General features: G+C 54.3%; 2 long non-coding RNA genes across 2 annotated transcripts; one reads left to right on the forward strand and one right to left on the reverse strand.

Annotated features, from left to right (window-relative positions):
* Positions 1-920: 920 nt before the first annotated feature.
* Positions 921-6,890, forward strand: LOC131515188 (uncharacterized). Its single transcript, XR_009263500.1, has 3 exons — positions 921-1,499; positions 3,401-3,578; positions 5,746-6,890. It is a non-coding gene; the product is annotated as an uncharacterized LOC131515188 (long non-coding RNA).
* A 10,763-nt stretch (positions 6,891-17,653) lies between these two features.
* Positions 17,654-26,143, reverse strand: LOC131515189 (uncharacterized). The gene is made up of 3 exons (XR_009263501.1): positions 25,639-26,143; positions 19,296-19,563; positions 17,654-18,124 (listed from the first exon to the last, which is right to left on the reverse strand). It is a non-coding gene; the product is annotated as an uncharacterized LOC131515189 (long non-coding RNA).
* Positions 26,144-26,380: the final 237 nt, after the last annotated feature.

Genomic DNA, 26,380 nt, shown 5'->3' on the forward strand with positions numbered 1-26,380 from the left:
GTCCCAAAAATAAATAAAAAATGTTGAAAAAAAAAAATTTAAAAAAAAATAAAAAAAAAGACAGTGAGTCGGTTTAGAACCAGTCCGTGGTTTCCTGGCTGCTCTGATGGGGCAGGGGGCCCAGGGGCAGCTGTGGGGGCCGCCCTGGAGGGACAGGATCATACCCTGGAACGCCGTGCACTGGCGAGGTGACAAAGTTCAGTTGGGGGACTGAGGGGGTCTTCCTTAGACTGAGGGGCTGAAGGGTTTGGGGTCAAGGACCGTGCGAGTTTCCTCTTTCAAAGAGACGGGAAACCAGTGCCCCCTTCAGGGTCGCAGGAGATGGAAGGAATCAGGCCAGCTCCCTGGTGAGACCTCGGTCCAATCCACCTGGGGACAGAATGGCAGAGACATCTGTTGGTCCTTGGTCCGTGTGATTGTGTTTCATCCAGAGAGGGGGGCTTTCAACCCGCGAGTCTTCTGTTGCCGTGGTTACACCGTCCATCCTTGAGTTCATGCCATTTGAAGATTGTGACCCAGTACATTTCTGCGCACGCACAGATGTGTCCCGTTATAATCTGAGGTGTCTTTCTCAGTCCCCCCCCACCACCCGACCCCCTGCCCAAGTTGTCTGTGTGCCAGAAAGGCTTTGACCTTCTCAAGTTATTCTGGGGGGCCTCCTCGTCTGCCACAGCGTGGCTGGCTCATGTTCTAGAATTAAAGTGGTTTCTATCAGCCAAGGAGAGGCCACCTGTGGCCCACTGGGCCCCTCTGTCTGTGGCTCTGACACTGAGCGGGTCCTTCCCGGAGGTAGTTTTGTAACTGTGGGGACAGAGGCCCGTGACCAACAGGTGTCTCCCAGCTCACCTCACAGTGAAGGGCGGGGCCCCGGGCCGGCTCCCGAAGCCTCCTTCTTCCCCAGTGGGATGCTGACGTCCCAGGAGCCCACGGAGCAGCTGGAGACCGGCCACCCCGAGGATGGCAGGGCCGGGCTCTCCGGGGAGGACGGCGGGGCCGAGGACGTGCTGGGCATGAATGGGGCTCTTCCTCGGTCTCACCTGCCTGTGTCCCCATCCTGCCCCTGACACCGGCACTCGGATTTCCCTGCCTCCTCTCGCAAGACCTTTCTGGTGATGCTTTAACCTGGAGGTTGACACGCGCCTTCCCTCTAGGAGGGGCGTATGGCTCTCCTTCCGCAGCCTGGTGTCTCCGTAGACGAGAGGTAGAATGGGGAGTTTAAGGAACTTCGGTTTCTCAGCTAAGTTCCTGAATCCCAGGGAAGGCACGAGGCTGTAAGAACTTGGTCAAACGAGCATGAGGAAGTTCCCGAGACTTAAATCTTCCCCCCAGAGTCGCAGACCTTCCGCTTCTCTATCCCCTGCTTCCTTCGAGCCCCTCCGGGTCCCCTCCCGTGCCCACTTGTCCAGCGGCTGTGACCACACAGTGCAGGGCCGTGTCGTCCTCGGCAACCTCACTTATCTCCGAAACAGCCATCAAAGCAGGACTCCGAGGAGAAGCTGGTAGGCTGGCTTTAAAACGCCGTGGCTTCTGCGAATTTCTGCAGAGGTGACAGAATATCTGTTTGAATACGACACAGGGTTTTGCTGTGCTCCCCGGAATTCAGAGGTATTGGCCGCGGGAGCTGGGGTGACTGTATTTTCTGCGTGCCAGGCCGGTCCTGGGTGCGTGAGACGCCCCACCGCCCTGGATCCTCATGGATTGGCGAGAGGTGTTAGCACCCCAAGTGAATAATAGAGACAAGGGGTATCTTTGTTACGGCCCCCAAGCAGCACCGGGCGGGCGCAGCCCCAAGTCTCGGGCTATCTGACTCCCCACGTGTCAGATGGTGATGAACTGAGAGGCCCGTGGGGACACAGACACGTGGGGACACAGACACGGGGAGCTGACACTCAACACAGTCTCAGCCGGGCCCCAGGAGGGGTGCCGCAGGCCACCACGTGGTGGGGGACAGAGGACGTCCTCGATTTAGCTGGAAACACTGGCTAAGAGGGTTAGGTGGTATTTCCAAGGTTCTCTTCAAGAAGGATCCAGATCGGGCCGTGCACCAGGGTAAAGCTCTTTCCAAGTCCCAGCCCCCGGCTGCCCGCAAACGGAGGGGTTGGCAGGGGTCCCGTGACCACGGTGAGCAAAGCCGTCTCAGCCGGAGCTGGATGTGGTTCCCCGTGTGGTTCCCCACGGGCAATGACTGCAGTCTCTACCAGACCCCAGTGCCGGGCCCGAGGCGGGAGCGAGATGTGCCGCTTTGCCCCCGAGCCGGCTCACTTCTGTGCCCCTGGTGGGCTTCCAGCACCTTCTGTGATGTCCCTTCTCTGGTTCCTCCCACCCCTCGCCCAAGGCCAGCCGTCCGTCTTCCCAGGTGCGCTAACACTGGGAGAACTGGCGGATACTCGCTGACCCTTGCCGGGTGCCGGACGCTGTTGTAGGTTCCTGGGGGTCCCTCCCTGTTCTCGGGCGCTTGTCCTGTCGAGGGCAGGCAGGGTGTGGGTGAACACAGTAAACAAGTAATTCACAGACCACATTAGAAAGTGATGCGTGCCTTGAAGGAAATGGGGGAGGAATGCCCTCTCTGGACTCGACCTCTCCCTCTGAGTTCAGAGTCCCCGCTGTCAGTCTGTGACCTTGGGCTGGTGACTGGCCTGCGGGGCCTTGTCTGCGATTGCTGGGGTGGAGATGACCGCTTCCCTCCAAGGCTAATTTCGGGATTACACAAGACCACTTTGGGAGGCGGGTGATCATCAGGGAGCAGGTGCTAAGTAGGTGGGCAGTGTTTCCGAGGCAGAGGCGATGTGCCCGAGCAGGAGTTGGCAAGACGCCCCTGCTTCTTCCCTGGACAACATCTGGGCGGAGCTCCTGGCCCCGAAGCCCCACCCCCAGGATGTCCCAGAGCAGGGGGTTGGCTCCCCATGACGCAGGGGGCGAGGGGGGGGGGCTCGTACACATGGTCTGGTCACCACACTTTCATTCCTCCTCTTTGTGCTGGAGACCGCTCACCGCCCTCCCCCCGCTGGCCTCTCCCCTGCGAAATTCTGAGTGCAGATTCCCTATGGGAAAGCCCCCCGGCCTCCGATGACCCACACGAATCCCAGGTCCCTGGCTCCCTGCCAGCCCCACCCCTCTGCCCGGAGCCCTGCCGTGACAATCTTCACAAACTTGGCATTATTAGGATAATTCCAGGGGGAGGGGGAATAATTTAATTTAAAATGGAAATGCAATTACTTTCCTACTGTTTCTAGAACAAACTGAGAGAACAGTGCAATCACTAATTTCTTCCCAAATGGTGTTATTTTCTCTTTTAATCATTAATTTGCAGTGTGATTCTGATTACTTTTCAGGGATAATCTCTAGGAGAGGAAAATGCCTTTTTTTTTTTTTTAAATTACCTCATTTTCTTTATTCTAAGGTTCTCTGCTCAGGTGTGTCTAACTTGGGCAGATCGACACCTTCCTTCCTGAGCACACTTGGATCCTCACACACGAAGATTTCCTTGTTATGCCCAACAGACAGCATCTTTTCTGTCTGAAGTCTGTTTTGTAAGCCACAAAAACCTGTGTGACGTTACAGCGGACAGACTGAACCAAGTAGCTACAGAAGTAACAGCTGGCATTTGTTCTGTTTCCCATTCTCTGTTCCGGGGGCTCCAGTCCAGCACAGGCCTCACCTCTCAGAATAGCCATCTGAGGCCATTCTGTCATCATTTTGGAGAAGAGGAAACTGAGGCCCAGAGAGGTGAGGTGACTTGTCTGAGGTCACACAGCAAGGAAGCGGTGAAGCCAGGATTATAACCTTTTCTGAATCTTTTCAAAACATCCTTTTTAAAAAAATTTTTTTTAAATTATGTTTATTTATTTTGAGAGAGAGACAGAGTGCGAGCTGGGAAGGGGCAGAGAGAGGGAGACACGCAGAATCCGAAGCAGGTTCCAGGCTCCGAGCTGTCAGCACAGAGCCCCACCAGGGGCTCGAATCCACGAACGTGAGATCGAGACCTGAACCGAGGTCGGATGCTCAACCGACTGAGCCACCCGGGAGCCCCCAGAGCACCAGCTCCTAAGTCTTGCCTGCTGCCCCCTCAGGTGAGATTAAGAAAGAAACGAAAGCTTTATCCGCCTCTTTTGGCAAACAAAGAACAGCAATTCGCTAACCACCTGTATCTGGTTATATTTTGCGGAATAAGTCACAACGGACACTGCTTAATCAGAAGGAAAAAGGCGTCAGAGTTGTATTCATCTCCTAGCTGTCGGAGGCCCTGACCTCTTTTCTAGAAGGTCCAGGCTAACGCCCGAAAGCGCTGGAGGGTTTTGTAGGAGAGCCCCCCCCCTCCTGCACAAACACCACAGCGAAGCCTGAGCCCCGTTCCCTCCCCGGTCTCTCCTTCCGACGGCACAGAGGCTCCAGCGGTAGGTGGCCCGGCTTCACGAGGAGTTCAGGAGCCAGGAGTCGCGGTCACCGCCAGCCCGGAGCCAGATGGACGCCCTCAGGCAACAGAACCTGGAGCTTCGGGACGGGCTGCGGGGACCGCCAGCCGGGGGGCCGTTCGCAGCCGCCGTCTGCACAAGAAGGAAGTCGGCCACTCTGGTACCAGAAGGTTTTTTGTTTTACTTAGAAGTGATGTCACGGGAAAGGTGGCCGCGTCGTCGTTGGCGCTGGCGGTAACGCTCACCCTCCGGGAGGTGAGGGGCTCGCTGGCTGTTAACTCACGTCCGTAAATGAATGACGGACACGGGAACCCGGCCCCTGTCTGGTCTCCAGAGGCATCTCATGACACCTGGTAGGGCAGCAGCCCGCACTCCTGGGGACCGTGACCGGACAGTGAGCCTGTGAGATGCATCCCGGTGCTGATGCCCCCCGCGTCGTGGGGCTGCTGAGCCCCAGGGCCTGGGCGTACTTGCTTGTGAATGTTTAAGTCTACAGTTCACGGAGTCAGGATGTTTCAGCTCTGACACAGTAACACGCACTCTCTCTCCCTCTCTTATTTGGAGCTCATGTGCTGGGGGAATTTCCACCGTGCGCAGTGCCGCCCCCAGCATGGTGCTCTGCAAAGCACGCCTGCAAAGCGTGCTTTGCACGCCTGACTGAAAGAAAGCAGGACGGATGTGGGACCCTCACTCTGGGTCCGTGCAGGCACCTGCTCGGGCAGGCACGGTTGTGGGGCCAGCGCATCGAGCCGTCAGTGACACTCGTGAGCCCAGGACCGATCAGCTGCCCTGGAAACGGGACGGAAGGCTGTCCAGCCCCCTCCCGTCGGCGTCCTCCTGCCAGAGGGCCGAGCGGTGGATAAATGAAGTCCCGCGTCCCGCCGGAAGGGCCGTGCTTTTCCAGAGTTTGCTTCAGAGCAGGGAAGCTTGAGAGTCTGCGTTTCAAGTCCTCGATCAATTGTCAGCGGCGACGCTAACAACAGGGCCACGTTTTCTTCTTCGCTGAATACTTTCCCAGTGGAAGACGCGCCATCCAAGGAGACAGACGTGGGTGGTGGTTATTTTGTTGCCTTTGGGCACCTGGGATACTTTGAAAGAGTGAAGAACCGTGAGAGGCGACCCCAGTTTGTGACACGGCTGTGTTCTGCGAGAATCTGCAACACGCTGTGGGGAGAAACCAGCTTGAGGCCCCCACCTGCAGCCTTACTGTTCCCTAGCCCACCGCAATTGTTGTTGAATGGTCGGTTCCACGTGGAATTTACCTTCGAGTTGCTGTGCCTTCCAAGAGGTGAACACTTCCCCTGAATCTTCTTTGTGATGAATTGCCTTTTAGGTGTCGCGATCTGCTCTGGGGAAAATGTTGCCTCCGTCAGCTGATGAAGAAATAATACTGAAGCGCGCAGGCCGCAGAAGTCACAGTGCTACTGTCATAGGACAAGGACAGTCCTCTAAACGTGGCCCTTCTTCCAGGTGACCCTCAATGTTTATGACCTTTAGAAATAAGCAGAAAGAAAAAAGAAAGAAGCAGAGGCCCAGCACCCAAACCCACGTATCCCACCAGCATCTCACTGGGAAAACCTGCCTCCCTGAATGAGCAGTCCTTACTAACATGGGGATCCTCTCCTTGCGAATGCAGGGATCCAGTCCTTGCAAACTCAGAGATCCAGTCCCTACACACTTGGATCCAGTCCTTGCAAACTCAGGGATCCAGTCTTTATGAACTCAGGGATTCAGTCCTTACAAACTCAAGGACCCAGTCCTTGTAAACTCAGGGATCCAGTCTTTGGAAACTCAGGGATCCAGTCCTTGCAAACTCAGGGATCCAGTCTTTATGAACTCAGGGATTCAGTCCTTACAAACTCAAGGACCCAGTCCTTGTAAACTCAGGGATCCAGTCTTTGGAAACTCAGGGATCCAGTCCTTGCAAACTCAGGGATCCAGTCTTTATGAACTCAGGGATTCAGTCCTTACAAACTCAAGGGTCCAGTCCTTGCAAACTCAGAGATCCAGTCCCTACAAACTCAGGGATCCAGTCCTTGCAAACTCAGGATCCAGTCCTTGCAAACTCAGGATCCAGTCTTTACAAACTCAGGGAAGGGATCCAGTCCCTACAAACTCAAGGATCCAGTCCTTGCAAACTCGGGATTCAGTCCTTGCAAACTCAGGGATCCAGTCCCTGCAAACTCAGGGATCCAATCTCTGCAAACTGAGGGATCCGGTCCAGCAGGTGGTCTCCTCAGCACAGTCACCACAGACAGCCTGGCTGGGAGCTGAGCACAGGCATCCAGGGCCATGTGCTTTCTTTCCTTTCGTGCAGCCCGAGGCAGGGGTTTTAAGTAGCCGCACTTGTCGTGTCCTTTGGCTTTAAAGCCATGGTGTTTCCTGGGGTCACTGCTATGGCTTGTCGTGCTGCTTTCCACGTGGGCTTTGTTTTGGGGCCTCAGTACAGGATGTTATTGGATCTCTGTTGCATTTTCTTTGTTCAGGTGAGCTCCTCCTTAGAATATTCTGGCACCCAGAGCCTTGGCGACCACCCCAGCTTTGTGTCTTCCTCATGCTTGGGAAGCTCCTCTGTGTCCTCAGCCGGCATTGGGTAACAGGGCTCATTTGGATCGAGAAGAGCCCCAACTCAAGACGACCTAACGTCCCAACGCTTTTTCCCAATGCGAGTGCTGAGCAGACAGTATCTCACTCCCGGAGGGAAGGTCTGGAGTCCCCGCTAACCCAGGCGCTCCCTGTAGGTAGGGAGAACCTCTTTTTGGGTCATGTGAGCAGACAGGATCTGAAGTCCCAGGTGACTCTCTGGTGTCCTTTGAGATGCAGCCTTGTCCTCTGTTCCCATGTTAGTGACATTCGTGTAATATAATTTCTTCCTAAAGGATTGTGTGAGCGAATGCGTTCTTGGCTGAGCCAATGTTTGAATAATGCAAAGGGTAGAAAAAATTATTATCCATTGTTCAGTTCAGCTGTGAGCTATTTATTTTGCTGTGATGGACAAGCTTTTCTGTAGGCTCAATCATAACTTTCTGGAATCCCACAAGACCGTGGGCTATGGAACAAGAAATGAGGTACACCTATAGTTCTCCTTCATAAGATGTAAGGACAGAGTTACAGCGATCCAGCTCCTGTGACAGTCGACGTGATGTATTGGTGGATGCTTCTGGGTGAAACGATTGTGATTAATGAGAAAGTACCCCCACATTTATTTTCAGCCAGTAGGTATGAAGATGGAAGGAACCGAGTCAAGGAAAACAGTGTCGTGTGAGACAAAACTCCTTCCAGAAGGTCTTCAAGACGGAAGTGCCTTGCCTCCCGCGACGGGGGTGCCCTCTGAGGAAAACCCAACCTCATTCGTGGGTGAAAAGGGGACACTTAGCAAACAATGCGAATTTATACCGGTTATATTTAAAATTTAGGTTTCAGTAACATTCCACTTAGTTTTTTTTTGTTTTTTTAACATTTATTTATTTTTGAGACAGAGAGAGACACAGCATGAATGGGGGAGGGGCAGAGAGAGAGGGAGACACAGAATCGGAAACAGGCTCCAGGCTCCGAGCCATCAGCCCAGAGCCTGACGCGGGGCTCGAACTCACGGACCACGAGATCGTGACCTGAGCTGAAGTCGGACACTTGACCAACTGCGCCACCCAGGCGCCCAGTAACATTCCACTTAGATCTAACGAGAATACTCCATTTATGTTCGAAATGGTTATATTTATTACTTTTTAAATTTTTTAATGTTTTATTTATTATTTAAAAATTTTTTTTTACATTTTATTTATTCTTGATAGAGAGAGACAGAGCACAAGTGGGGGAGGGGCAGAGAGAGATGGAGACACAGACTCTGAAGCAGGCTCCAGGCTCTGAGCTGTCAGCACGGAGCCTGACGTGGGGCTCGAACTCACAAACTGTGAGATCATGACCTGAGCCGAAGTCGGAAGCTTAACTGACTGAGCCACCCAGTTGCCCCAACGTTTTATTTATTTTTGTGAGAGAGAGAGAGAGAGAGAGCGAGTGGGAGAGGGGCAGAGAGAGAGGGAGACACAGAATCTGAAGCGGGCTCTGGGCTCTGAGCCATCAGCACAGAGCCCAAGGCGGGGCTCGAACCCATGAACTGTGAGACCACGACCTGAGACAAAGTCAGACACTCACCTGACTGAGCCACACAGGCGCCCCTAAACATTTACATTTATTTACAGTCATTCTATTGCCATAGACTGGAAAATGGGATCTCTTCAGGTTGGTCTTAGTGCTAGAGAAGTAGCTGGTTGGATGGATGGTCATTGGCTCTGCTGTGCTTGGGACGTTTCCGCATTTTAAAAAATGACTTATCTCGCGGCGCTGAGGGCGGTGCTTATGGTCGAGTCCTGCGACGCAGCTGGGAAACACTGGGGGTTGAAAATGGCTTTCTGCAGCACGCAGCCTTTGCTCTGAAGCGACAGGGTCGGGTTTTGTGACTGCCGTTGCACCCAGGCCACGCGGCGGTCCTCCCGAAGTCTGCAGAAACCGAGCGGCCGAGACCCCCCGTGGCAGCTGCGGATGTCGTCAGGCTCCAGGACGGCCCGGCCGCTGATGGAAACGGTGAGCGCGTCACGAGCGGTGGTCCGCCCTATTTTGCCGCTCGACCTAAGATGAGGGCTTGTAGCAGGTGCGCCCGCGCTAACTCTCACACGGACGCGCGCATCCACGCACGGCCTCGCTCCTGAGCGTCTTTCCCGGTTCCCTCGCTGGGCCCTCCGCGTGTCTTGCCAACGCTCCCCAACCCCGACCACGACGCGCACCTGGTCCCCTGGGGGCCGGCGTCAGCCTTTGCCTTTTCCCTCCGGGGGGCTCTCCTGCCGGCCGCTTCCCCGCCCACTTCGGTAGGCGCCCCCTGATCTCGCCTCCACCCCTCCTCCTGGACTCCAGGGCTGTCCACGCAGCCGGGCCCGCCAGCAGGAGCCCAGAGCGCCGTCGGGCCAGCTGGGAAGAAGCCCCCTTCCGCGAGTTGCCGTCGGAAGATTATCATGGCACCCTCCCCCTCCGTGGCACCTGCCGGAACCCGCTGTGGGAAGCGCCCCGTGCCCTTGATGTGGGCGCGTCCACAAGGTGCCTTGTGCAGAGCACAGCCCTCGAGGCCACGGGCGCCCCACCCTCCACAGGCTGAGGCATGACTTCTTACCTTCCTCAGGCCTGCGCTCCTTACTGACCTCCCCAGCACAGTCCTGTATCCCCCTGGGCCTGCGGCTCAGGGCCCATTCCAGGTCCGCGGGCCCCGCTCCCTCTGTCTGACTCAGGCGCTCCCCTCTCAGGCCCCCAGTTGGCCACGCACATCATGTCTTCACCACCTCGAGGGTCCCTCCATGGGTGTGAGGCTGGTGCCTGTCACCCCGCGGCTCCAGACCCTTGGGAAATTCGCGTTCTCCGTGTGGCAGGCCAGACCGGTCCCCTGCAGCCACACCTGCCCGCCCGAGTGCTCTGCTCTCCCCCCCGCCCACCCTCCTCACTGAGTTTCCAGCCCCCTCCCTTTCTGCCTCCACCCTTTTTGCCGCCTTCACGCAGAATAGAATCCCTCCTCCCGCCTCGGCCTCCACCTCCAAGGATTGTCTCAGCTGATGGCCGGTACCTTCTTGGGGACCCCGTCCCCGACTCCCGGACACGGCTGGGGCTCCCCCACAGCCTCCGCTGCCCAGCAAACCCCTTATCGCCGGATTACCGTCTCTTCTTGTGTTTGCTTCCCGTTCGTCGTCTCTGGGCCAGAAGCGGCTTGAACGCAGAGACAGAGTCCTCCGGACTTCACCTCCCGAACTGAACGCTTGAAGGAGACTGACGTCCTGCCAACATTTACGGGCTACATCCATGAAACAGTGCATGTTTCTTACAAGATCAAGCGTCACTTGTTGACTGACCCTCAATTTATAAAGTAATCTCATGAAAAAAAGAGAACATACTCTCCGTTGGCTTAAATGGGACCCAGAAACCGTGTTAGGATGATATTTTTAAGATGTGTACACACTGTCCTTCAAAACCCAATTTCTTTGCTTTTTGAGCCTCACGCTGCTCACTGCCTTGCGAGGGGCCCGAGGACGGGTTTCTCACCCCAGAGCAGACTGGTGCACCCGCCTGTCCCCGGCCGAGCACTGCCGAGCCACGGGTGGGTGGGGGTGAGGCCAGCGCCTGGGCCCCCCCCCCGCCCCCCCCCAGGGCTGAAGCTGTCACGCCTGCCCGTCTCCTTGGGGAGAACAGAAAACTAACCTGGTTCCAAATGCCCCTACTTGCTAGGGACCATCAGCCTTTCCAATACAGAGAACATTCTTTTTCCCCCTAGATTTTGAAGGTGGTTGCGTTTAGCACATGGTCAGAACGAGGCTGGTATTTTTACATCACCTACGAACTCCCAAATCCAACTTTTGTACCATTTTTATTTATACTTTTTAATCAAAATTAGTAGAATCGAAGGAAAATAAATCGAAAATATTTTCAAGCCCTGGTTAGCGGCCTGCTTATTATTCAACAACACATGTCAATGAAATGGAACAATTTTCTCCACGGGAGGAAATTTGGGATGTGAACTTGTGATGTAACAGCAGGCGACCGGTAGGAAAATACGAAAACCTGGGTCCCACTGACCTCCCGTCCTCCCCAGAAAAGTCCACATTCTGCTTCGCCCTTTCCAGCATCACACGTGAGGTTCCTCTGGGTTTTGTTTTATTTTGAGTTGGGCTATTCTGGCTGCAAAGCACATCCTCTCACCTCCACACCTCAGGTCACACGTGCACAAGCTGAGGGCACCTTCCCTATCAGTGCGTTATTTCCTTACGTGCACTGCTGTCCCTTGAGCATCCGGGCCCAGATCACACAGACGAGGGGCCTGGAGATATAAACCTTCACAGAAGCACCCAACGCGGCCCAAGGTCCGTCCATCGCCCGGGTGCACGGAGGCCTCGTGTTCTCTTTCCACAGAATCTTCCCGTAGAACCAGGAGCTTCCCATGTGGACACCTGCCACCAAGCAGGAGGAAGAGGAGGAAGAAAGGCTGTACCCAGAAGTTGAGGTAGGCCACTGCAGATGTCCCCTGTTCCCTAAGGTCCCGTGTGACCTGTACCCGTGCTTGCAGACAGCCCCAGGGGCTTGGACCTGGAGGCCAGGCAAGCCTCTCTCCGAGGGGACAATTCGAGTCTCCTTGGCTGCCAGTTTATTTCTAGGAAATAAAGCAACACACTTTCCAACAGGAAAAACATTTTTAATTTTTGTTTAAGCTTATTTACTTATTTTGAGGGAGAGCGAGAACAGGGGAGGGGCTGAGAGAGAGGGAGACAGTGTGTTAACTCTGGTCTATATGAAGGTGGAGCCGTGCTCTTATAAGCAGATAGAACGTTCCAGTAAATGAACAACAGGTAATGCAACTTGCAGGGACAACTTGAATTCACGTCAGTGTGTTTTTCTTACTGGAGTTGTTACCTGGGGCTTTCAGGGAGGAAAAAACCCCATGTCATTTAAATCCCTTATCTCCCCATCTCAGCAGGTAGGTGTATGAGAAGAATATTTTCTCGAATAGGTATGTATGGATGCATCAGTCACTCAATCTTAGGACACCTCAAAGGCTGTGGGCACAAGACGAGGCAGCTGGCTTTCTCCTCCTCGAAGCCTCGTGCACCTGTTCGTCCCCAGGTGCCTCCAGGCACCCCGTTCTCCCAAGTAGCCACCGCCCCCTTGTCCCTCTTGCCTTGGGTCTATCCCTAGGGTCTATCCCTTCATCAGTGGATGTGCTGAAGTCCTTTCCTTGCTTATTTGCTCTGGAGTGAAATTTTGAGAGAGTGGAGAGTAGGTCGGATTCCCAGCGTCCTCCCCGTCCGCTGTGGTCACCACCACTGTTTCCGTCTTCCGGAGCTCCTGCCCTCTTGGTTGAAACAAACAGAGCCCTGATCCTGGGCTTCGGTGTCTTCCAGAAGACCATGCACTTGGGATGGCCTACCGCAGTGAGCAGGCTGCCTCCTGATGACGGGGCTGGTGTCACCCCAAGCTGCTGTGGGCCGAGCCCAGGTGGACTCAACAAAGGCTGAGGGTTAGATCGGAAAATTGGACCTTTTCACGGGTGTCTCCCTGAGACGTGGCTGTGGGATGCCTCCTTACGTTACATTACATTACATTACACGGCCGCTCTTCTGTGGGTGTGATTAGTACCAAGAATGCTCGCCCTGCAGAAGCACATAAGTTTTAAAATTTTTTAAACATGTTGTGTTCAGCAAATGGAGTCATTTAGCTTAACTACACAGTGGTTATAGTCTCTATACAAGTCTTATTTCTAAAGTAGCCTGAATGTTCTAGAAAATGAGTATTTTTCCTCTGGATTCCATTCCTTGGTTTTCTTTTTCTATTTTTTAAAAATGTTTATTTATGTTGAGAGAGAGAGACGGAGAGAGAGAGAGCGAGCACATGAGTGGGAGACGGGAAGAGAGAGAGAATCCCAAACAGGCTCTGCCAGTGCAGAGCCTGACTCGGGGCTCTATCTCACCAACCGTGAGACCAGGACCTGAGCCGACATCAGGAGTTGGACGCTCAACTGACTGAGCCACCCGGGTGCCCCTTCTTCTGTTTTAAGGAGTCTAAGCAAAATTGTGAAATAAAACAAAATGGCAGAACATACACATGAGGGTGTTGCTGTTCTCTTCGTGGGAGTGACGTCGGTGGGAGGGGGGGGGGCGTATAGTTAACCCAACAGGGGCACCGTTGGGTGGCGGGTCATTTCAGAGAGATGCCGACCAGGGGACCACGGTCAGCCCACCTTTGACTCCTCACTGAGTGGCCCTGGGCAGGCTGACCTCCCTGTTGATGAGATAACATCGGTATCACGTGGGAGAGCACCGACCCACGGACTGGTCAGGGAGCCGCGGGCCAGCGGGCGGCAAGTGCCAAGAATGGTGGCCGAACCACACTGGCTCGGGGTGCCCAGGGTGCCCTGGGCGGCGCCGCGGCTTGTGACGACCAGCCCTGTTGGAGCTGACAGTGCGGGGGGGCGCTGCGTGTCTGGTTTCCTTCCCCCGCCCCCCAGATCTTGACCCTAGCCGCTGGGGGGGCTGGTGATCCGGCTCTGGAAACCACGAGATTTCCCAAACTGTTCTCGGAACGCTTGGCAACAACAGCGGTGTTCTGTGGGTCTGCAAGCAGATCTGGAACACGCCGGATTGTCTTTCGTATTCTGTCGCCCAGTGGGGCTCCTTGGAGGGGACTGGAGGCAAGCATGTTCACCGTGTCACCAATGTAGGTCACCACAGAATGCTTTTGCCGTGGACTAAGTATTGCCATGTTCCTTCTTTTTGGGAAAATACCTAGGATCTGAATAACCAGGCGGTTTTGTTGCTGGCTTTTTACTTGAGTCTTTAAAGACAAAGGGCTTCCGTGGACGTCCATCGAGTCCCCGCGATGGAATGTGATTTATATACACGTCACACTGCACTTGTATGAGTGCTGACTATGGGATTTGTGTGTGATACCAATCTCTGGGTCCTCCTCGGTGAGGGGTGGGTGACAACGCTTGGTGCTACTCGTGGCGAAGACTGGAAGTCTTTGGGTCACTCTGGTCCCCGAGTTAATCCCGAGCCACTTCCGGTGCCCCCCCCCCTCCTGTCCTATGCTCGCTCCACAGAGCCCCTCCCTGACTAGGCCTTCACTCCAAATGCACATTTTCTTCGAGCCTCTGCAGTGGCTGACGGTTTACATTTTAAATGAGTTATTTCTATATATGTGAATATTCATGCTTGTTTATTTTTGAGAGAGACAGTGCAGGGGAGGGTCAGAGAGGGAGACACAGAATCCGAAGCAGGCTCCAAGCTCCGAGCTGTCGGCACAGACCCTGTCGCGGGGCTTGAACCCACAATCCGCAAGATCGTGACCTGAGCCAAAGTCAGATGCTCAACCCACTGAGCCGCCCAGGCGCCCCTAAATGAGTTGTTACATTAATTCTAACGCCAAGGAGATCTGCTAACTCCAACATGTGAGAATCTCTTGCAGCTAGTTTCCTGTGAACTTGGGGGCGGCCTTCTGCCCCTTGTGTCTCTGCAGCTTTGTCTCTAGTCTCAGCCTCTGACATTCTCTGCCTGGCCGTCTGCATTTGTGAACAACGTTCTGCCCTTTGGGTTTTGTACTTTTGTGTTGTTTCCTGCCTGGCCTCTAGCAGCAGGAATGGTTAAATCTGGCTTCTTAGCACAGGAAAAATACCACTTCCTGATCTGGGGCCAACTTGGAAATGGATCCCATGCTGGGCTGAACACTTGGCGGCATTGCTAAATATCCTCCCTGACCCCTGCAAATAGTTTTGAAACTGCCTTCAGCCCGATTGGCAAGTCCGGAGAGGGGGTGAAATGCTAGAAACGCCCTCAGCAGAGGCTGCGACAAGGGTCGAGTTTGTGAATAGCCACCAGCCGTCTCTGTTGAAAGATCAGGCTCCTTGTCCGATGTGCGAGACGTGGGTTATTTAATTCCAGAGGCTCAATACTTTGCTTTCATGACGTTAAACCACACACGTGTTTCATCGGTTCCGATGCTTCAGTTTTATTGTTCTGTGAGAGCGGTTCTAGATGGGTTAGCGCTGTCCTCTGCTTTTCAAACCAACCACACTGAAATTTTACAAAAACCAAGACTTCCCCACGTGGTGTGTGGGGTGGTTCCATTTCTCCGAGTCTGTAATTCCCAGAATCAAAACCACCTGCAGGGTCAGCCCTCCTGTTAACCAAGTAGCACACGAATGACCTGAGTTCACACCCGAGTCTACTTTTCTCACATCCAGGCAGTTGCCCTTTCTCTCTGCAGGAAATGTGATGAATGCACCCAGGTTGGGCATGTCAGGTACAGTCTGTTGCTCGTGAGTCCCCAGCTGGGGCAGGGAAAGCTCCCGGGGCCAAAGGAGCACCGCGTTTCGTGGGGGAGATATGAGAAGGGGCCCCCAGGCACGACAGAAACAACACATAGTTATGTCCTGCTTGAGTGACAGCAGAAATCAATCCCAGGGCGATCCTTTCCCCTTCTGCTTAAGTGGTGTTGATTTAATTTCCCCACATTGCTGACAGGCGTCTGCATCACATTCGGAACAGGACACTCAACCGACACTCAACTTCTGTCACTACTTAATAACTTGAGCTGATTTGAAAACCAGGAAGAGAACAAAATATTTGAAATATTTGAAAACACCAGAAACCTTCATCTGAAGGCGTTTGTACATTTATGCGCCATAAGCGGTGTTCTCAAGCACATATGGAACGTTGTGGGGGAGAAGGACTCCATCGCGGGCCATCAAGCAAGACAACAGATTTCAAAGAAAAGGTGGGGATACGAGCTATGGTTCGATAACAACTTAGCTAAATTAAAATGAATGGCGGTAAGAAAACTAAAACACACCATACATCTGGAAATTATTTCAAGGCACTTATTTTTCGCTTTAGTTTTAAAGATTATATTTTTCACTTCATTTAGGTATTTTTCAAATTAACCTAGTCTTTTTTTGGCTAATATCACTTCTCTCCTGTTTTCAGCTTCTTCTTGTAATTCTTCAGCCACTCCGCACACGTCCACTTTATGGTCCGATTCTGGTAACGTCACGCTGGTGGCCTCGGAGCCCCGGTGATGCCGCTGTGCTGGCTTTGGCTCCCCACGGCGGCTCCCTGGCCGGTTCCATGGTTGTGGTTCCACGTGTCCGCTTGCCTTGGGCGGCCATCCCCAGGCGGGGCCCGGCTTGGGGCTGCCAATCCAGAAAGCTCCGTGCCTGCTCCTGCCAGAGGTTCCAGGGGCTCCTCCAGGCTGGTGTCTAGTCTGGGGGCGATCTGGACTCAGATTCTTCGGGAAGCTCAGAAGAGGGCAGTTTTCTTGGTGTGCTCCCCTTGCCCGGGGTGGGTGTTTCCTAGTTCATCCTTGTGTCCGGGGAGCGACCTCTGTGTGTGTCGTCTGTAAGCAGGGATGAGCTCTGATCACCAGCAGAGCCACCAGGAGCCGAGCCCGGCATGCGGAGACCACGTGCTCAGGCTCCCCTTCTGTCTGCTTCTGGGCGGCCGCTGCCGTGCGTGCGTGGCCTTTGCCTGGAGTGTGGGAGCTCGTTTACGTGGGTTTCCGTGTTATTTTATTTAGCATTACTGGATACGTGGCAGTGGCCGTTTCCAGAGCGTCTGACCTGCCGGGTGCTGAGAGAGTCAAGGTCATCGTTAAACAGATCCTCACGGACGGTCCAGGGGCATTCATGTTCTCCTCGACGTGCTTTCCAGCGACGCTCATGTGTATCTCGTTGGGTCACGTTGGGTCTTTACTGTCATGACCTGTCCTTTAGGCTCTGACTCAACAAGTGAGCGGAGAGGCGGGCCCCAGAGCAACTGCTGTCCTCAGGGACCTTCAGCAAGGTTTTGAGAAGGGAACATTACACCTGCTAGTTCACACGTGCCGCCTCAGGTGACTGATGGTTAATTCAGGTCTCCCAAAAGAGAAAGGTATTTTGACGATCCATATTTCATTCTCTCTCCGTGGGAATTCTAGGCCCTATTATTGTCCTCGGAGGCACGTCCCGTACCTTCAAAACTGCTACCCATGATCGGCATTTCGGGAGCAGAGCCGAAGGCCTCGTTTTCCTGCCATTTTATAGATGTGCTTGTGCGTTACACACGCGTTCTTGTAAATCCGTACAAATCAGCAGACTTGTCCATTGAGGAGTACCGGGAAGTCTGCGAATTCAGTGTTCAAAAGTCTTGTTCCGGGGCGCCTGGGTGGTGCAGTCGGTTGGGCGTCCGACTTCAGCCAGGTCACGATCTCGCGGTCTGTGAGTTCGAGCCCCGCGTCAGGCTCTGGGCTGATGGCTCAGAGCCTGGAGCCTGTTTCCGATTCTGTGTCTCCCTCTCTCTCTGCCCCTCCCCCGTTCATGCTCTGTCTCTCTCTGTCCCAAAAATAAATAAACGTTGAAAAAAAAAATTAAAAAAAAAAAAGTCTTGTTCCAAAGAGCCCCCCAATTTCTTCTGGGCGGTCCATCAATTACCACACGGAAACAAGCTTTTATAGTTTTTTGCTAAAAACTATTTTAATGGTAGAATTTTTCTTCGGTTGTCAGATTTGTCACCACATTTATTTTTCTCACATATATTTGGGCTGCCTCTTGTCTGCCAGCAACTGCCAACGTTTGACAAAACAAAAAGAAGCGAATGAATATTTTAAGAACGCAAATAGAAATGGGTCAATTAAATTGGATTCAACATCTTTTCTTTTTTTTTTTTTAATGCTTATTTATTTTTGAGAGAGAGACAGAGCGTGAGTGGGGGAGGGGCAGAGCGAGAGGGAGACACAGAATCCGAAGCAGGCTCCGGGCTCCGAGCCGTCAGCACGGAGCCCGACGCGGGGCTCAAACTCATGAACCGTGAGATCGTGACCTGAACCGAAGTCGGACGCTTAACCGACTGAGACACCCAGGCGCCCCTCTTTTTTGGCTTCACGCCCAAAGTGGGGCTTGAACTCATGACCCTGAAATCGAGAGTTGCGTGCTCTACGGACTGAGCCCACCAGACACCCCTAAGTGTTCTAACTTTTGCATCAGGTTGTAAGTCAGTGTTGTCCATGGAGGCCACTATGGAGGGAGTCAGGATCTTCACCACATTTCCTGGTCTGACACCCCGAGTCACTGTGGAAAACCAGAAGTGAAGGCTGACAACAGTTAAGGGTCAAAGGCATTCAGAAGCCCAAGCTGCTCTGGGATCGATGACGACTTTCTACCTTGAAGGAGCCAGAGAACACATGGAAGGAAAGGAAAAATGTCGCTGGGGGGATAATCTGAGCAAAGCTGGGAGAATACAGATTTTGTGTTCTAATGAGACCAAAGATGGTCAATCTGCCTGGAACAAGATATTCAAATAAAAACGATAGAGCAGGATACAAAATCGAGTCTTGAATACTAATCCTTTATGGGATGGGTCGCCATAAAACATGTTCGAGCAGCTGAGAGATACAGCAGGGAGACTAGGGAGAGCCATTTTTAAAACATGTTTTCCACAGAAAAATACCACCCTGATGGCTCAAAGGTAGCCGTGTTTCCGGATGGGACAGTGAAACGTCTGAGTGATGGACGCGAAGAGACTGTGTTTCCTGACGGGACAGCTGTCAGTGTGGAAAGGCCAGTTTCACGACAGGTGCGTACGGTCAAGCATTTCTTCAGATTAATTCAACTTTTTGTAGAAGTCTAAGTATTTGTGTAAGGGTAATAATCGAAAATAACGTCACTGACCCTGAGGTTTTGTCTATGACCTTGATCTGGTTCCCTCTATGGAGAACAGGAATGAAAACACTGGTTTTTGTTCTCTTCCCTGACCTTGGTCATCTTGAGTTGCAACCAAAAAAATACTTCGAGTCTTCAGTGAATGCCCCCGTCTAGAAACCCAAGTCGATAGCAGGACAACTTCTCTGAGACACACTGAGAAAGTGCTCCGAGGGCACGCTCCTCCCTGACGCCCGATGTGCAGAGGGTAAAACCCAGGGCCATCGGCACCCGGCCGGCTTGCCGTGGCCCGGCGTCATGATGGACTTTTCCCAGCTTCCTCACAGGGCAGTCTACATGGGCTCTGGGTCACTCTTCTTGAACGATTATCCATCACGGTCCCTCAGTCCCCTGCGGCCCCGCCCTTCTCCTTCAAGGTAAAACTTCCAGCCCAGGACCTCAGACTGCGTGAGCAGGCCCACCACCCTGTCATTCTCCAGGGCACCTGCTCTCAGGCCGACCGAGTTTCTGTCAATACCCTGAACCCGCTGTGCGCCTCCCCCGCTCTGGCCGTTCACGCTCTCTGCCCTCGCTCACTAAGGTCTGGAATGAGGATTCCACACCTCGCTCATGCCCACGCAGCCCCGACGTGCTGCACAGGGGCAGCTCCGGCCGCCGAGTGGGCTGACTTACCAGGCTACTCTTCCCCGTCAGGAACGGCGACAGAACCATTGTGTTCAGCAACGGGCAGAGGGAAATTCAAACGTCCTGCTTCAAGAGGAGGGACTACCCCAGTGGCACCATCAAGGTTGTGTACTCCACGGGCTACCAGGAAACCCAGTGTGCATCTGGGCGGCTGAAGCTCAGGTATGAGGCTGGAAACATGGTCCTGGACAGAAGCGGGTCGTCCTTCAACACCCAGCGCTCTGCGTGACTTCCCAATTATAGTTTTCTTTGCTAAAACAGACATAAAAAACTGATAGTATAGTCACTGCCCGAGATGATGGGGAACAGATAAAACTTTAGGACAACCCAAGTCATCCAGAGATTGTCAAGGAAGAGACCCCTTTGTCCCCAGGCTTCCTGGTCGGGACAGGTGGTTAGATCAACACTGGTTGGAGAACACGGGGCTCGTGAAAGCATGAGTTCCAGGACCCAAGCAAGACCACCCCTCTTCGCTCATCTCAAGAGCCAGCTCTACCCTATGACAGGCCCGGGAGGACAGAGATAAAGCCGGGTGCTCAGCAGGCAGCCCCCTCGGGCCCACTGACGAAGAGATACCGGCTTCTTTTCGTCCGCAGGTGGTTTCAACTTGCGCCTACGCCAGGGTTCCCCTTCCTCCGGGATTACAGCGGCTCAGCCTGACCCTCCGTGACCTCTAACACCCATGACCTTGCCAGGTCAGATAGGAAGACGGTTCTAGTCACTACAAAGTGAACCCATGAGGAGCCCGACCCAAGGACAGCAAGCCACCTCCTGAGACTTACGATCGTTTAATCTCAAAGTCAAAACGATGACCCATTTCTTGTTTATTTTGCTGTTTTGTAGGCTGCCTTGAACATGAGCAGGACATTGGCAGTTAGCTGGTTTTTATACTAATGTGGAGAGTCCCCCTGTCACAGGGGAGAAATACCTTCTTGAAAAATCTGATCGCAAGATGTGGGTTTATGTACACGGTTTCAATATGTACTTGTGCTTTCATTTGATCGACATGAAAAATCATGTTTTGGTACCCGTAATTATTTCAGTCCTAAAGTCTATCGTGCACGCATTACTGAAGCCCTCAATATTTTGGTAATGCTGTTTAAAGTGACCCGGGGACAGTGCCTGGGTGGCTCAGTCGGTTAAGCATCTGACTTCAGCTTGGCTCATGATCTCATGGTTTGTAGGTTCAAGCCCCACGTTGGGCTCTGTGCTGACAGCTCAGAGCCTGGTTGGGATTTTCTCTCCCTCTCTCTCTGCCCCTCCTCTGCTTGTGCTCTCTCTCTCAAAATAAATAGATAAACATTAAAAAAAATAATAAAGTGACCCAGGGACAATGTGCTGTCTCAGCTCTGAAGGAAAATAAAAGCACTCTAGTTCAGCTATGTGGGACAGAGGACTTTTCCTTTCTGATCATGGTCACTTTCAGATTAACAGATAAAAGTAATCCGTTATGGAAAAGCTGCTTTAGGTTTGGCTTAAAAAAAAAAAAATGAACTTGCTGATTGTCTTATTTTGAATCAGCTTATCCTGAGAATTTTCACTAAAGCAGACAAAACGAAACACCGCTGTACCAAATAGAAAGAATGAAACTTCTGTTCCTGGCGAGCGAGGAGAAACGAATGAAATTTTTGTGGGTAAACTGTGTTCAGGAGCCAGAAGACTGGCCTGACTGGCGGTTTTCAGGACATGTACCTGCCAACTCCTGGGTAGTCTCGTGTGTGAGGTCTGGAATCAGAACAGGATGGGGTGTGGGGCTGGTGTGTGCGCATCCGGGCACACTGGTCATCAGGACTCAGTGCAATGCATTTCACACTTTCTTCCAAAAAGGTGGAATTTACTCCAGTTGGGCTCGTAGCACTTCCTCAAGGTTCCTTAGCACCTCCTCAAGGCTACTTAGCACCTCCTCAAGGCTCCTTAGCGCCTCCTCAAGGCTCTTAGCACTCCCCCAAGACTTCTTAACACCTCCTCAAGGCTCCTTAGCACCTCCCCAAGACTCCTTAGCACCTCCTCAAGGCTCTTAGCACTCCCCCAAGACTTCTTAGCACCTCCTCAAGGCTCTTAGCACCTCTTCAAGACTCTTAGCACATCCTCAAGGCTCCTTAGCACCTCCTCAAGGTTCCTTAGTGCCTCCTCAAGGCTCCTTAGTGCCTCCTCAAGGCTTTTAGCACCTCCTCAAAGCTTCTTTGCACTTCCTCAAAGCTCCTTTGCACCTCCTCAAGGCTCCTTAGCACCTCCTCAAGGCTCTTAGCACCTCCTCAAGGCTCCTTAGCGCCTCCTCCAGGCTCCTTAGCACCTCCTCACGGCTCTTTAGCACTTCCTCAAAGCTCCTTACCACTTCCTCAAGGCTCCTTAGCACTTCAAGGCTCCTTAGCACCTCCTCAAGGCTCCTTAGCGCCACCTCCAGGCTCTTAGCACTCCCCCAAGAGTTCTTAGCACCTGCTCAAGGCTCTTAGCACCTCCTCAAGGCTCTTAACCCTCCTCAAGGCTCCTTAGCACCACCTCAAGGCTACTTAGCACCTCAAGTCTCCTTAGCACCTCCTCAAGGCTACTTAGCACCTCCCCAAGACTCCTTAGCACCTCCTCAAGGCTTCTTAGCTCCTCCTCAAGGCTCTTAGCACTCCCCCAAGACTCCTTAGCACCTCCTCAAGGCTGTTAGTACTTCCTCAAAGCTCCTTAGCACTTCCTCAAGGCTCTTAGCACCTCTTCAAGGCTCCTTAGCACCTCCTCAAGGCTTCCTAGCACCTTCTCAAGTCTCTTATTGGATGTGGAGTCTGGCGATACGCAGTACATTATTTTGTGAATATACACGCATTTGCAAGCAGCATATAAAAGGATGCAGTTGGTCACAAAGGCAGCATGAAAAACGCCTAGAAAAAGCACAGTGAGCGTTCAGGCTCGAGAAGGGGGCCAGCTTGGCTCGGGTTCTGAATGAGGACCCGAAGACCTCCAGGCAGATTGGAGGCTCCCTACTTCAGCCTGTCTGTGCGTGTGACACATAGATTTCCCGGGAATGCTGTGGGGGTGGGTGGGAGGAGATCCATGATGGAGTCATCCCCCTTTTCACCGGAGTCTTGCTTTGGAAGTGCTCTGTGTGTTCCCGAAGAAAAATATCTGTGTTCCGAGCATGGCATCCCAGCTCATCCCGCTCTGGCCCCACCTGCCCTGCCTGCCTCTCCCTCCCACTCTCCAGAGCCTTCTCCAAGCCCCCCTCCCTGGGACGAGCCCCCGCCCCATCTTATACGAGCCGCCACCGTTGTCCTCCGGAGGCTGGTGCGGCCACTTTGCTTCTGGAAAGCCTTCCATGATCCACCCTCCTGGCAGGGGCAGGCCCTCCAGTCCGCTGGTCTCCTCCCAAACTGCGTTCCCACCACCTACTTACCCGTGTTGCCCCCCCCCCCCCCCCGCCAGGGGCCCGGAGCAAATCGGGGCGGACCACAGGCCTCCTGCATCTTTGCCCCGCCTCCCAACTGTGACATTAGTGCCCCGGACGTTTTGGGAATTAGTTCTGGCACAAGTGAGCAAGTCCATCACGTGACGGGGTCACCATAACCCTGATTATTGCTGGTTCTGCAAAATCAGAGGCTCTGTGAACACAGAAGGCTGTGGTCACAAACATGAGGACTTTCTTCAGTAACGCTCAGCCGAGTCAGTGTGACTTTGAAACCACTTTTTCTTGAGCATTTAAAGGTGGGTTGTAGGGGCGCCTGGGTGGCTCAGTTGGTTAAGCGTACGATTTCAGCTTGGGTCATGATCTCGCAGTTTGCAGGTTCGAGCCCCACGTCGGGCTCTGTGCTGACAGCTCGGAGCCTGGAGCCTGCTTCGGATTCTGTGTCTCCCTCTCTCTCTGCCTCTCCCCTACTGTTCTCTGTCTCTGTCTATCAAAAATAAATAAGTCTAAAAAAAATTTTAAAACAATGAAGGTGGGTTCTAATTAGGTTAGATCTTCTCAAAGAAGTAAAAATTGATTCACAGATTCAGTATGTGATGCTCACGGGAACAGCGTGTGGCAAACAGCCTGTCCCCGCTCCCTGTGGCTGCCGTAACAAACGTGACAAACCACGGCAGCCTGCTGCAGGAACACCGTGTCAGTCTGTCCCCCACAGTCCCCGAAGGCCAGGAGTCCCGACTGAGGTCGCAGCAGGGCCACACCCCCTCTGGAGGCCCCTGGGGAGGCTGTCCCTGGCCTCACCGCTTCTGGGGCTGCGGGTGATTCCTGGCGCTCTCCGCCTGTGACAGCACAGGGACTGGGGCTCTGCGTCGTGTCCTCGTGGCCGTTCCGCTGTTTGTGTCTGTGCCCCGATTTCCCTCCTCTTCCAGGGACACCGGCCATCAGATTTAGGGCCTGTGCTACTCCACAGTGACTTCATCCTAAGCCTCTGCAAAGACCACATGTGACCCTAAACAAGGTCACATTCGCGGGTCCCAGGTGGACGTGAACTCTGGGGGGACACTATTCGACCCAGTGCACAGACCCCTCCTGACTTCTCCTGCCTCAAGGGATGGCATCAGCTACTGTCCAGGAACCTTGGTTCCTTTTAGGGCAGAAGGGTTTTGAGGAAAAAATCCGGAAGGTCAGCGGTGCACGGAGCGTTGAATCTGGGGGGAGGGCCCGTGCTGCTGGTTTTGCAGCTGTGTTCATCTTCACAGGTCCCGGGATGAGGATGTGACGTCCTGGGGCCCTTGCTGCCTCCTGGGGGGCTCCCGAAGGGATGCACTCAACAGGGCTCTCCCCGCAGCCCGTGTTCCCGCACAAGTTTCCGATCAAGGGTGGTGGACGTATGAGACCAGGAGGGTCCTCGGCTCCATCCCCACTCCAGTCGCCTGCCTCTAGTGAGCAGCTCTGTGGCTTCTCTGTCCTCTAGTGGCCAGGTTTCTGCCTGATGGCGCCGTGCGCTCAGGGACAGGACTTACTGCCCTGGCCGCTGGACTTCCTGTCCAGATCCCCGAGTCTCTTCTCAAGAGACCCCCAGGCCAGCTGCAGCAGCCCTCAGCCCACCGTGGGATGTGTGCTCTTTCCCACCGCAGGAGCTAACCCTCCTCACCCCCGTCTGCCCTCGGAAAGCACCGGTGTCCCTCGTGGGTCCAGCATTGGTGCCGTCTGGTGGTCCAGGCTTGTTTAGGTGGTTTCTGCGTTTGCACGAGGAGGCAGTGCCGCAGAGCCAGGGGCCGGGAGACCCCCCGCGGGGGTGCCCAGAGGCAGGTGCCCTGGGACCCTCACCGCCAGACTCCACCCCAGTTTTCCAGCTCAGAAGAGACAAGTGACGTGACTATGAGGGTCTCAGGGATGCTCATCCGCCCCAGTTTAAGGCACTGATGTGGTCTGCACGGCCCCGCTGGATCGATGGGCACCCCCACCCCCTTCACAATATGCCAACGGCCAGGGAGGCCCAGCCCTGAGCTGGGCTCCTGAGTCTGCTGGGCTCCTCCTCCTCTGAGGGGACGAGGGTCCCGAAGCCTGGGGCCCGTCCTCTGGGAGCAGCTGTGGGTGAACATGGTGGGGGGGGGGCACATGAGGCAGAGGGTCCAGAAAGTTCCAGGAGGCCAGTGACCACTTTGGCAGCCCTCACTGGTGCCGAGAGCCGCTGCTCGGCTGTGTTCTTTGTTCAGTCTGGTCCTGACCGCGGAGGGATCCGAGTCCCCGTGGGTGTCTGGGACCCTTCCGTAACTTTCTCCTGAAGCAGATTCCACCCAACATCTGCTGTCCACCTGACTCAGGAGGCGTCGAGGCCTCAGGGGCCACTCCCGGCCTCAGTCTCCCTGCATCTCCCCCTCTGACCGCCCTTCCGTTTTCACAGGCGATCTGCTCTGCAGGCAACCCCCGTGTCTGCCAGGTCCCCTTCTGAGCACCGCACCCCACACTTGCTTCCAGCAAAGTCTCCCCCTGCTCCCCGGGGGCGCCCCTAACCCCCTCACCCCCCGGGATGATGACATCCACGCGACCTAGGCCTGTCTTGTCATCGACGGTCGGGGTAGGCCAGGGTCTTCCTTGGGTTTTCCACACAGAGGGCGAGAGAGAGAGAGAAGGAATTTCTTTCTGATGAAAGGAAGTGAGAGATTGAACCCGGGAGAGCCACACAGGGAGGCGAGGGTGGTTGGGGGAGGAGTGAGCCCAGCCGGGCGCGGGCCGAGTCCAGCAGGAACAACCCGGCAGCCCGTCCCCCCGGCCTGAGGCCATCTCCCCGCGGTGCAAGCCGGGAACCCTCCCTCACCCCTCGGCTACCCCGCCTGGTGTCCTACTGCAAGGCCGTGACCGCTCACGGGGAGGTCACGGGGTACCCCGCCTGGGGACGTGAGCATCTCACCGGGGGTCGTGGGGACACAGCTTACCTCGCACTGTCCCTTCCTCGTGGGGTCCGCCTGCAGGGCAGCCAAGAGGCCCCACACAAGCTCCTCCACAGTCTGCACAGTGCTCACGGGCGAACATGGGGAGTCTACGCAGCAGACAAGAAGAGTCTGGAAGGTCAGGTTTTGAAGAGACCGCCGCGGGGCTCTGCCCTCTGTCTGCCCGTGTCCGCAAGGCTCCCCGCACGCCCGCGAGGGCAGCCGGCCCGAGCTGAGTCTGCACGGCCTGCCCCCGGGGTCTGCCTCGCCCTGCCGGCCACCATGCTTCTGTGACCCGTTTGCACGTTACCCAGCAGCTTCCGGCTCAGGGGCCACTCCGCACCGGGAGGGCTGGGCAGGTGGGGGCCGCACTCCAGCCCAGTGTGACCGCTGTGTCCCGGGAGCACACTTCTCTCCTACTTCCCCCTTCCTTCCGGGAGATTCTCATGACTTCCTGCGTCCCCTGCTGCTGGCTTCTTCTAACCTCGAGTCAAAGGGAGATGGGATCCAGTTTTGAAATGGAGTAAGAACCTTCACCTCCAACTGCGGGGCGTTTCTAGCTCCCTAGAGATTTCTTGGAGTCAAAGAGCCCAGCGTCCCGCAGGCTCCTTTAGTTAAATTCCCCTTTAGCTGCTCGTCTCCTGGTCCTTTGCTCGCAGTGACTCTTGGGTCTTTGTGTCCATTGGCATTGTCAGCTCCTATAGTGCCCAGTTTGGAGTATGAGGCACCCCCCCCCCCTCAAGCCCCA

This window comes from Neofelis nebulosa, chromosome 6 (genome assembly GCF_028018385.1).
Source record: "Neofelis nebulosa isolate mNeoNeb1 chromosome 6, mNeoNeb1.pri, whole genome shotgun sequence".
NCBI classification, from domain to species: domain Eukaryota; kingdom Metazoa; phylum Chordata; class Mammalia; order Carnivora; family Felidae; genus Neofelis; species Neofelis nebulosa.